This window comes from Malaya genurostris, chromosome 3 (assembly GCF_030247185.1).
Source record: "Malaya genurostris strain Urasoe2022 chromosome 3, Malgen_1.1, whole genome shotgun sequence".
Lineage (NCBI taxonomy): Eukaryota > Metazoa > Arthropoda > Insecta > Diptera > Culicidae > Malaya > Malaya genurostris.
The window spans coordinates 47,369,643-47,383,170 of NC_080572.1; the positions used below are offsets into that span (position 1 = coordinate 47,369,643).

Sequence of the window (13,528 nt, forward strand, 5' to 3'; positions counted from 1 at the left end):
AGACTCAAACAAAATAAGCCACGCATTGGAATAGGATCCTGATAAAATTAAATAGCCTATGTTGCATAATAATTTCGAGAAGAGTCGAGAACACGTTATCTTTTTCACAAACCGAGAGATATTTCCAATCTCGATGAACTGAATCGATGGGTATATGTTTCTCGGCATTCCAAGGCTCGATTGATGTGGGGTTTGACATTGCTAGAAAAATAAATTTATTTCAGGTATACTAAATCAGATAAATTTAAACGTGAATTTCGATTCAATTTTCAGAAATAAAACTTTCTCTGCATGGGCCTTTCATGCGGTGAAGCTCTATGCAATTCAACACAACAAGCGAATGCACGGCTTAGTCACTCGGTGTAACTAGTTCTCTGTCTTTCTGTGAAGCATTGAGTTCTATTGAGTGCTCACAACTACCACTATGTCAGCAGTAGTACCCAACACCAAATCACATGCAAATCCATTCGATCCACCCACTCTTCGCACGTTTTTCCAACCACTCGCATCGCATCTATCTATTTTTTCACTTCTTCCATTTCGCCAGTGTTCGTTCGCCAATGCTCTCCTTCCCACCGTTCAGGACATTACGGTTTAGCCCCATCGCCCACCCATCATCCTCATGTCGTTTGGATTTAGATGCTTCGGCGAAACCGGTTCTTATTGGTTTGATTATTTTCCGTGTTTGTCCACCACTTGGTCGAGCAGAAACAAATCCGCCAACAACATTGTCGGGGTTCGAGCAGTTTGCTTTCAATGTTTACGCTGTGGTCAACCAAACCAATACATCCGGAAGCCTCGCTAATACCAAAACGGGTGGGAGTCGATGGAGCTTCCTGTCGTTGAGCGCTATTCACAACTGATCCGAATAGCACCGACGGCAACGCTTTGCACTAGTGAAGCCAGATGCCGGAGCGAACATGAGTGTGTTGGGTGTAAACAAAAAAAAAAAAGAATGCAATTCCCGTCACACGATGACCTGTGATTCAAGCAGTATTAGATGAAATCGAGTCGGTTTTTTTTTGTACAGACGATGATAACAGTTCGGGATTGCATCAGTCACGTTTCAAAATTTGAGAACTTAATATCAAAGTTTCAAAGGTAGAACTTCGAATAGTACTCTGAATTGACTCAGCCATGTCTGTGCAGCGCCAAACTTTTACAATGTATATTTTTGAAACTGAGTTGCCAACTATTGAGCTATTTGATTCGAATCTATATCTATTTACTAAACTGTTGAACGAAGTAATGCACAGATGTTTTTTATTGCCTTTTTTTAAATTAAATCAAACGAAAAACTAGCTTTTTTGGTTTAAATGGTTTTGTTTCTGGATGAAACTTCTGAGTGATGCTGATCAGTAATTTTCATCGCCAACAAACTGAAGGGTCCTTCTCAGAGCAAAATTCTCAAGAAACCTACTTCCTAAATATTCAAATCAAAAATTTTGATTTTGACAACAGTTGTGTAGTCCTACGTCAATAGGGCTGCCTCTTGTAGTTTTTGTCTTTCTCATATAGAAAGGCTATGCAACCGCTGTGGAAACCGACTTTTTTCATAGATTTGCCTTGTAATTCCGGAACCGTCGTAAGTCGAATCGGATAAAATTCAGTCAGAGAAAATCGAGTTACATTATTTGTCATATACACACAGTCATACAAACATACGCACACACACATGCACACAGACATTTTGTGATTCCGACGAGCTGAGTCGTGTCGGACCTCCGGGCCTACGTTCAAAAGTAGTTTTTCACAGAGATTGAGAAAAACAAAAAGTTACGTGCCTATCACATTTCTGCACGTTGTAATTCATTGATGCAGAGTATTTGTTATTTCACGCGTTTCAGAGTAATATATGTTCGGTTTCTTCACTAATTTCGTTTGAAGAATTACAAAAATCAGATTCAACGTCCCAAAAACTTCATACACATTCGAAGAAACAGACTGAGGTGTTTCATAATTCGCTCCATCACTGAACAATGGTACAAGAAGATCAATTATAACTTTCATAGCTAAACATTTCACATAGGCTTGAGCATCAAAAAATTTCCCCGATTTGCTAAGGGCAATAATAACTGTAACTGCGATTAGCAGAAATACAAAACTCACCCTGAATTTAGTCGGTGATTCCGACGGCTAGCAGTTCCTAATTGAACACGTAACCTAATATTTTCGTAATAAAAGAATCAACGAATCAGTCGAAAAAGGAATAATGGTACATCATGTCAAATATGCTTTAAACTCTTTCATAGCTTTGGTAAGCTGGACAAAAAACTGATGATTCGACTAATTGGATTGACGAGTTTTTACTACAGCACCTTTCGAATGGCAGTACAGGTTCGCTCTAGTTGTTGAACTTTGCACGGAACGCTTAGCGGAAGGTTATTCATCGTTCAACTTTGGACCTAGGACAATGACGGGACAGTGACTTTTGAATGTGGCGAGCACCTCCAGGGGCTGCATCGAAAGGAGGAAAAGAATATCTAACAAAGAATGATAAATTTGACCAACAAGCAGCTGATGCAAGATAATCAGGTATGCGTGTGTGTGTCACACTTTTCAGATGTTTTCCGTTGTTATTTTTCTTTGTTAACATTTGTTTAACGTTGAAGTATTCTAAACAGTTAGTTATTAAGTTATTAAAAAAGAGCTTTGAATATTATCGTCTGTGCAGGAAATATGGATGAAGATGTTATCTTAACGATTCACAAACCGTCATTGTATGGTGATGAGAAGGATAACAACTGAAGCAAGTGAAATTAATCTACATTGAATACTTTATAAACGTTATCGACCGATGGAACCAATCTTAAACAAATTGTAAAAAAAAAAAATTTTGTCCTGGAACAAATTAAAAAAAAACAATATTCAATTAAATATCTAGAAGTGTGTACTGAATATGAGACGAGTAATTTGTGCTCTCGGGTGTCATTAAACAACAGCGAGCACACTTTCGACGTTTCGCTTTATTTATCCTTTTGAAGAACTAAAACTTATGTTGTTTGTTGTCAATTGTGTGAGCCAAAACTGTCCATACTTCCCGCGGACGCACACGGATCAACATAGATGTTTACCAATGCCGTCTGGAAGACTCTCATGCTATAGGTATTCAATCCACCGGCCACTGCCGATCGCCACTTCCTTGTCCCCGATACGACATTACCTAATGATACTATTCTAGTTTTATGTTAGTCGTTAATTAAGATTAGAAAATACCCTTTGCATCTTAGAGCTTAAGCAGTGTGCCTTAAAATTATATTATATTATTGAATAAAAAACTGTCCATACATTGATAATTTCACAAACTAGTTCCGGAATCGATTGTCAATTACCCCAGAAATCTTTATACCAAACTTGAGGAAAATCGGATGACTCTAACAACTGCGATAACGCGCTTGAAATTCGGCAAAATTCTTCAGTTGAAGTTACATGGTAAAACGTTGTTTGAAAGCATTATTATCCCTAGATGCCACAGTAGCATCAATAGTTTAAGCTAAGCTAGCTCCATACTCATTTTTAGTTTATGTTGAACTGCTACCTCCGACCTGACGGCTCAACATAAATTGCTACGCACTGATGAGTCTAAGCCGAAACGTAAAATCAAATGAAATTGGTTATGTGCACCTAGCATAAACTAGGGGGTGGAATCCTTTTACCTCTTAAACTTACCACAATCTGTACGGCTAGCAAGCCGAAACTGGTTTCGTTCGGGACGTCAGTTTTGATATTACACTTAGTTCTAATATCAAAGAAGTGTTTTGTAAATAGCATTAACTTTACGTCTGCCTAGCGATTTAAATTTTAGCTCGTATTCCAATAAACATTTATAAAAAAAAGAACGTCGCAAAACTTGCAATTCGTCATTGACATTATCTTTAAAAGATTACAATCTGAATTATTGCATTAAATATTTCAAATTTATTACTTCTAGTCGCTATCCTAGAACTCGTCTATTTTACCCAAGCTCTCAGTTTGAGATATATTTTTTTTACTGAATCGGCCTCGTTTTAGATAACCCCAAGCAGATGTGATCAGCTGTTGAATAGCTGTTTTTAGAGCTGTCTTATCGAAAAAAAAGATTTTTTTAATAAGTTATATTACCAAAAGGATCATTTTTATCAGTAAAAAGCATAGATTTGAAATATTGTTTGAACAATAAGTGGAATTTTAAAAAAAAACTCCCGACTGACGGCTGTCCAGAGTTTTACGAGTTTCAGAAGGCAGTTCTTTCATACATGGTATTTTAGTAGGAAGAACATATTAATACAAAACACGATAAAATTTCAACGTATTTTCGGTAGCCGGCTACCGAGAGCAACAAACACAGGACAATATCATTCGTTAATTTACTAACAGACATCCCCTTTTTGTGATGCATGTGGGAATGCAGAGGATTCATTGGTTTCCTTCTCTCCCCTACATTTGGACGTGGTCAACGTCAGTATGCAGTGATCAATGCAGTTTACACAATGTGAATTTCTATGCAAGTTGTTTCAGGAAAACATTTTGCAAGCTCAATTCACTCTGATCAATTACGGAGTAGCAATACACGGACGGTATCTTATGCTAATGCTAATAAACTAATTTGCATCCAACACTGAACAGAAGCTTAAGCAGATAAACACACAGATAAAAATATTTTGTGAATTTACATCTATTTTCATGCACATATTTGGAGCAGGTAATTAAACATAAAATTACTTTGCAATTCTGTACGTTTCAATATTATTTAATTGTGAAATAAGCGTTAAGCAGTTATATTCATTGAAAATTCAATACAATTCAATTTAGTTTTGCATCGATGAAGGTTTTCAATCCAAATTTCGATTCATCCCATGTCTATTCCATGTTACTGCTGATTTACATCTCGTGTAAATTTCATTATTTCTTTCTATGCATATCCTTGAAATGCGTCGAATTATTAAAAATAATAAGTAAATTAAGTGATTAAAACAAAATGATTATGACTCCTAAGCACATATTGATTGTTTTTAAAGAGCACACATCTTGCAGTCGTGTTTCAAATTTCAGTTGATCTCCGCAGTCTTCCCTGATCGTTCGTCTGTTCGATATCCATCACAAATCATTTGCCACTTGTTATTCCATCCCCGTGGATGTGGGCAATGTTCGGTGTGATTATGACCCATTTGCACGAGCGTAGTGCAGACACTTCGTGTTGGACGGATGCACTTTTCACTCTTTTTCAATTTTTTTGACAATGTTTGTGTGCATCGTTGCATGTCAGACAGGGCACGAGGAAGTATGGGACTTCCAGCTTGTTGTCATGTGTCTGTTGGTGGTGCATATTTGCGATATCCAATGAAGACCAATAAAGGAACAATTTATATTCATTCCGACTCATTTGTGAAGGATGTCATTTTTTCGGGACCGCGTCGAGTTCCCACTGCAAATATGTTTACTAGGTCAGACACGAATTTGGGTTTTGTGCCAGATTGACTGTGGTTGGTTAGTCGCGATTCAATCGAGTCAACCACGAATTTGAGTCTGATTAGTTCGACCTGATGTGTAGTTATGCTTTAGGGGTCTGTAAAAAAACGTTCCGGATAGTCCCGGATGGTCCCGTCCCGGTCTTCCCGGAATAGTGCGAATAGAGTTTAATGGCTCCCTATTTCATCTCATTTGTAAGGAAGTTACCTTAAAAACCTGATGTAGCCACTAAAATCACTATGATTTTTTCATATTTCCGTTTAATTCGCCTTGCTCCACATTGGGAATTGATTCACATCCCTTGGAAATTAAAATAATATTCGAAAAATCAGCTAAAACGCTTTTGATATGTTCACTACTCTGCTCCTAATTTCATCTCGAAGGATTTTTTTTCGGTCTATCGTTGGTCCTTTACTCATCCTATTAATTAGCAATGGGGACAGCAATCAAAACAAAACATTGCACTATTACACTCTCAGGTTCAAAATGTCAGAATTCTTCTTAAAAAAGGACTTATGCCAACTATAAGACAACACATGATATTTTCAGAATCAGTTTTTAATTATTTCGACGTTTAAAATTTTTTGGGTCGTCTTCGTTACCTTCCGTTCTAAATTTCAAATTTTACTGTGCAGTTAATTTGGTAAACTTAAAAAAAACTAAAAAAAGAAATTGTTACTATTTGGGCATTAGACCAAAAAACAAAATGCAGAGCCAGAGATACCATTTATACAGATGTATCTGTATTGCATAGATTTTTTAGTTCGCATACTGATTTAAATCAGAGTACAGATTTTATACAGATTTCCTAAATTCCATACAGATTTGTACAGGTTCATGTGAGAAGTAAAAAGCTAGAGTTTTCTCTCTGAGTATCTATTATTTAGTATTTGATTGCAGTGATTCTTTCAAAGTTTATTTATCAACGGATAAATCACATGTTGAAATGGAAATCGTTTGTACAGATATTTGATGATGAACACTGACAAACATTTATAATGAGATTTTAAACCAATTTGAACTGATATATTCCCTCGTTGAATATTCTAGTGAGTGCAGCAGTGGCTTACGGAGATATGAAGAATTATCTTTTAATGTAATTTTATCATAGAAATTTCATTTTATTAGTTAAAACAGATAGAGCAGACATAGACTTTTTATGCAAAGCAATGCATATTTTCTATGAAAATATCTGGTATCTCTGTGCACATCCTATGAAACACATACACTTAACGGTGTTATGTCGACATATAGCGGAAAAGAACCAGTACTACTAGATTTACCACAATGGTTATTTCATTAGTAATTAACACACTCTTTTTGTTAATATTCGAAGCCGAAACAGTTTTATTGAAATATAAATATCAATAATATAAATAAACTAATATCACGGATACCAAAAAACTTGTTGATGATAATTTGAAAAAGAAAAACAATAAGAAAACTTGGCAACTTTGGAAACCAATTGAGATGAAAACAAAGCGCAATCAAGTGAACTAAGTAAAAAACTTCCATCCCATATTTTTTTAAACTTTTATTGCTTGTCGGGTAATGTTTGAAGTTTTTAATCGTTAGTTAAACAAGTAACAAGTGAACATTGCTAATTATGAAGTCATCCAGCATTCAATAGTAGTGTAATTGAGCGAAATAGTGATCATGTTTTAAGACGAATCGATTAATAGATATTCAGAAACATGACGAACTGTAAATCTTAAGACGAAAATGTGTCCTAAATTGAAAAGTGAGTTTGTTTTAAATGATAAAACGTGCATAATCCACCCAGCAGTGAGATGATACCTTTTTTTATCAATCCGCATGTGTTTTTTTGCATAAATATTCTTCGGTGTTTCAGTTTTCATGACATTATTCTAATGTCCGTCGTTTTAAGAGGCAATTTGAGATTTTAATCATTCATTACTCTGTTATGTCGTGTAATGTAATGCAAATCGGATCGAATTTGAATCTTAAAGTGTAACAATCGATTAAACATTCCAAGATATGTCGAAGTAATTTCTACTTTAGAGTTTAGGGTAATTTAAGGTACTTCCAGAGCCGTTGTTCAGGAACCAGCATAACCCAAACCGATTCGTATGGCCATATGACGAAAAAATTGCAATATTTTTGAGTCCAACTTTTAAGCTTTTCGGGATTGTCATCTTCTATATCGCTTTGAATTTTAAAAATTCATCATCCTAAAATTCCAGAATCGGAAATCAGAATTGGATAAATTTGGATTTATTTTAATTTGAACTTTTGTTTCTAAAATTTGATTTGACTCTTTTGAGAAAACGATTGAGCTTCGAGAAACGATTCGATACTGGAACCGGAATTCAAAATTCGGTGTAGCCGAAGTCAGACAAATTCACCTGAGTAGCTGTATAGTGTATATTTGTTTCAAAATATTTGAAAATCAATGTAGACATCTTTGAGAAATCGTAGTGCTTCCGAATCGATTTTAATAATAATAATTAATAAGTTTATTTAGTTGTCGACTATCCAAACCTGCAAACCTGATAAACCTGATTAATTTATGTGAAATAGACATTTTTATACTAATCACCCTGCATCTTTAAAACCGGAAGTTGGATCTGACTGAAAAACAAGATGTTTTATAGAATCTTAAAACTTTTCATTTGAATCTTAGATGATTCTTAGATTTCATTTGAATCGTAGATCGTTTCAGCCGTCTACGAGAAAAATGAGTTACACAGTTTTATTTTCGTTTCACATATCATCATGTAGTTCCGGAACCAGATGTCGGATCCAGACGTAGTTTAGGAACTTTGTTTGGGAGCATATGCCTTTTCATATGAACCTGAGTTTGTAGAAAACGGTTTGCTGATCTCGACGAACTGAATCGAATGGTATATGGCTGTTATGTTCTTCCAGCATTTATTGCTGTAAGTAGTTTGAATCAATATAATTATGGAATTGCTTTCAGCTCGAAAATTCTGCCATCATCTGGTTTACATATGGCATATTCGAACGATTATGTTGCCAAAAACGAACCATGCTAAAATCGGTAAGAGGCAAAATATCATGCTGTACACAGAATCTTTTGGGTACTTAGACACAAATGTATGTAACAGTATAAAAATCGTGTTTTATGTTGCTCCCAAGCATTTCTTTGCCAAACAGCGCTCAAAACTTCTACTGCTGGAATAGAGAAAAAGTCGCTCACACAAAAATTTCGATATCTCCGTTAAAAATAAACGGATTTTAACAATCTATGGCTTGTTGGATAGCTATTACCGTGCGGAATCCAAGTCAGAAAATATATTTTGTTTTCAAGGACAATTGTGACAGATACTGTAAGAAAAAATAAAAATTTTGATATAGAACTTCGTATAAATCAAAAAGTAAACATCCTATCTCAAAACCATTCAAAAGCGTTCAGGGTGACAGAGAGACCTTTCATTTGCGACTAGTTTAATCAAAATCGGTCCAGCCATATCTGAGATCTCGACCTCTTAGTTGACAACACACATACAGATACAAACACACACTCACACGCACACACACACTTGCTCAGTTCGTCGAGCTAAATCGATTGGTATATGACATTCGGCCCGCCGGGCCTCGGAAAATTTTTCTAAAGTTTGAGCGAATTCTATACCTATTTTTTATATTTATAAAAAAGGTAAAAAACGATCACCGAAGAATTTAAAACCATTTCTTCCAATGGGGAAAGTGTGACAATAGCTTAAATAATCATTTCAAAACATTTCACCGTTTGGTTCAGGTACGTTGTAAGATATTATGAATGTTCAAAGTAATAAAGTGAAGGGATGAAATGGAAATAGGAGCCCAGATGAAATAGAGAGCCGTTACCCTATGTATTTCAATAATGAAGTGGAGCATTCAATTTCCAAAGCTAGAGTATAAATACTTGATTAATGGAAACGGTTTGCTAGGAGCAATATGCGAAATGAACTCAACTTTACTGACATTCAACAGTGCAGTGTAAGGCAAAGAATGAATTTAATCAACAGTTAAGCTTCGTAACTACAAGTCGTAAAAGCATTGTATAGCTTTCACCTACTTTCTAATTTACAGAGATGAACTATGCCACCCTGAAGCTGGATAATTGAAGCTCTTTATTATTTTATATGCGCTATCGAACAGCATAGAGGTGGTTGGATTTATCGAAACCTAAGCCCCAATCAAGCACACAACGACGGGCGATAAAAAAGTGAACTCTCCACTTAAACTGTCACAAGGACACAAAAAGTAAAGTTATTTTTTTAATGATCTTGTTATCGTTCCGGGTTCTGACCACCTTCCTTGCGGCACATTCGCACCAACCAAACAGATCAATAAATCTACAACGAATCATTAATTGTGCGCTTATCGAAAGCACAGACCGTCATTAAATGTTCGTTCGTGAGTTGGTTGGCTGTTGCCGCCTTCAAGATGGATGGCCGGAGAAAAACTCATTCAACGACGTGATTATAGAGCAGCACGCGAATACCGAGATGCAAGATCATAACGTCACTCTATATCGAGCAAGCGTCCTTGAACGGAGAGACTCTGTTGCATTGGTTTAGAGGTCAGTTAAAGCAGCACAGAAAAAGGCACAATAAATTGAGAGCTCACATATATGGGTGAGAAACGGTTCATCCTTAAGCACATTTATTGGTACACCGTCCTTCCTCCGCCGGGAAAGAAGTGGAAACTGCAACTGCACAGTTTCTGTTTTCCGCTGAAGCAATGTACGCAGAAAGTAATAATTTTAAATAATCTGCTCTCATTCGGCCAATAAGCCAAAGTACTCTACTTCGCAGAAAACTACTTTGCTTGGTGTGCTGTTCAACACAAGGTCAGGACTGCAACTGCTAGTAACAGTACATATTTTAACACTTTCAGGCATGTGAACTTCAGAAAATTACGACGCGTGTTTTATTTACATCAATGAAGAGATGTTCTTTTGTTTTTTAACTGTTCCCACGCGAGTTGCGTTCTGGAAAGTGTTTTCGGCCTCATATGAATATTCCCTTCCCGTACTATCAGAGTATTCACAGCTTTTCAAGCACTACAGGGCGCTATTTTCATAAAATATTACGCTTTTCCGCCCACGACTGTTTGATTTCGCAGTCACACTGTGAGTGTGCTGTGAGAATCCCATGGATTACCATTGTAAAATACTAACCAACCGGTATGTCGTTCGTCCTTGTTGTGTCATTAGATTTCTGCTTCATGCTTGGTTACAGTAGATTTACCTCCAACACAAATAGTGCCGTTGCAATCCTTGGCTTACTTTGGAGACCATAATCTCTCTGATTATCGCTCGACAAAGTTCGACAATGAGAATCAGTAGCAGGGCGATGCATTTGTCGAAGGATCATCTGAGCTGTGAGCACTGCCTGAAGGTTACTGAAACGGGACATTGTTCACACTTTGAGGTTCCGAGTCAGTTTCGAATCGTAACTTACGATTCAACAATAGCAGCAAGTTGTGAGGCATTCGTGACTGCATCACTCAGAGCTGTCGGAAAAGGGATGATGATTTGCTAAAAGTTTGACCAGAGTATTATCCGGTTGCCACTCCGTCGAATGGACAAACTCATATTATGTTGCTAAAGACAAGCTGCGATGAGAGTATCCAGCGGATATCCAGTACGTTTTTGACAGCAGGAAATGGCGGTCGTCAGCGAAGAGGGTTGATTGGAAAAGTTAATGCATCGTTTTGGGCCACTTCATGGTACGGAATCAAACATTACTTTATTGAATTACCTTATGTTTTGGTGAAATATGATTATCTGAAACGAAATTAATGAAAAAATTAAAATGATTATAAAAGCTATCTCTTGATAATTGATACTAATGGTAACTTTTCATGAGTAAAATAGACGAAATAGACGAGAATACACAGATAAAAATATTTTGTGAATTTACATCTATTTTCATGCACATATTTGGAGCAGGTAATTAAACATAAAATTACTTTACAATTCTGTACGTTTCAATATAATTTAATCGCAAAATAAGCGTTAATTGAAAGATACAGTTATATTAATTGAAAATTCAATGCAATTCAATTTAGTTTTGCATCGATGAAGGTTCTCAATCAAAATTTCGATTCAACCCATGTCTATTCTATGTTACTATTGATTTACATCTCGTGTAAATTTCATTATTTCTTTCTGTGTACGTCTTGCTTAAATATAGGACGCCTTTTCATAAATTTTGATTATTTTTGACCGAAAGTATCTCATTTTTGCGCCATCAGAAATATTCAGTAATTAATGATATAATTTTTCGCAGTATGAAATAACCATAGACGCATTCCGCGCCAACTTGAACAAATGTTGGCAGCACCATCTCCGATGTTAATTAAACTTTCTGGATATCTGGATTTTGTCATAAGAAACCACTTTGCATACTTGGTTCTACCAAAACTTTTCTAGACTGCCTGAAAAGGTCAAACATATTTTTGCTTTTTTTAAAATGCCTATAATCGAAAAGTGAAAAATCCAACAATAATATTTGTACTATCCGTTTTCTCTAAACTAGTCATATTTTCAAATAAAAAATCGAATTTGACGAATTTACAGTCGGTTTACGAAAAAACCGCCATCTTTGATTTCAATAAAATTTTGTCCAAAGAATACTCTTTCTTTAATTTTGTTTTCTTCAAATCGTTGTAATAAAAGAAATATGACAAACCATACAAAAAAAAGTGTTGTACTAGTAATTTTCACAAAATTTTTAAAATTTTGGAAACAACAATATTGAAAAAAATCCTAATCGAGTCCTACACTGAAAAAATCAAGTTTAAACGTTTAAAGTAGATATACTATAAGTGTAATTTTTGACCTGGATGAAATTTAGTTCCAAGTCAAGTGATTATGTTCCCTACCAACCTTTAGGGACGAACATTTTTCTTCTTATCCAAACTATTTTGTTCATTGTCTTCCTATCGAAAATGTATAATCATATAGGAATCTAATGAAATTTAATTTGTGAGAGGATTCTTGCTAGTTCTGTAACTATACATGCCATTATCAGCCAAGAATTCTATTTGACAAAAGTTAATATCTTCAAATTAATATTACAGTACCTTCTTATTTTCTTGTTTAGTTCTCAGGTATATTCAAGGAGAAAAACAAAATGTGTGATCGTAAAAATACTGCCAACACTTTCACAGATTACAATGAGACCTTGTGAACAAGTGTTGTATGGGTGAGTTTCACAAAATTAGTCAAATTTTTGAATGAAAATATTCAAAAATTGATAGCGGGAAATTATCCTACATTGAAAAAAGTTGCTTTCAAACATTTCAAGGTCGTGAACCACGGTTGCGAATTATTTTAATTTTTAGTAAGTATTTGACAATCGAGTAGTTATTTATATTTATTCTGCATTGAAAATAAAATGATATCAGGTGGTATGATTATTGCAATACAGAGAACGTTAGACGGATTTCGATATAAACCTACTTCGTTTAAAGCTTTTAATATGAATATTTCTTTTGACTGAAAGTATAGAAAAGAAATTCCACAGAAGAAATTTTTTGCGAGACCTTTTTCAGTGTCGGAAAATAACTGTCAAAAGTAAACATGCTTTCGAGCAGGGTTATTTTTGACAACGACAAAATTACCTTCCGACTGTCAAGTTTGAACTAAAAATTCAAATAATTTGCAACCTAAGTCGGTTTACAACAAAACGCTATTTTTTATTTGGATGAAATTTTATCCCAAGATAGCTAATTATGTTCCCTACAGCCGTTCATAAATTGCAAGATGGGCACTTTTGTGGAGGTAAAGCTTTTCCAACAAACACTATGAAACCGATTGGATTTTGTTGTTTTTTGATACTTTTCGGTGATAATTATTTCTTACTGAAAAGTATCAAATAACAACAAAATCTAACGAAGTTGCGGTGACTAAATAGAAGACAAAGACTATGAAACCGAATTTGTGATGAGATTTAACTAGTTTCTGGCAAAAAAAGTATTGGAAAAACTTTTTTTCCTTAAAAAGTGCCCATCTTGCAATGCAAGAACGCTTGGTTGAGAACATAATTTTTCGATTTTGTGACAAAGTTTCATCCAAATCAAAAATAACATTTTTTTGTGAATC

At 35.3% G+C, this 13,528-nt stretch overlaps 1 protein-coding gene across 1 annotated transcript in view; it reads right to left on the bottom strand.

Annotated features, from left to right (window-relative positions):
• LOC131439359 (ecdysone receptor) overlaps nucleotides 1-13,528 on the bottom strand; it is a 632,366-nt gene that overhangs the window by 585,912 nt on the left and 32,926 nt on the right. Inside the window, exon 2 of the mRNA XM_058610274.1 lies at nucleotides 11,181-11,206. The gene's annotated coding sequence lies outside the window, so the exon portion shown is untranslated. The remainder of the gene's footprint in view (nucleotides 1-11,180; nucleotides 11,207-13,528) is intronic.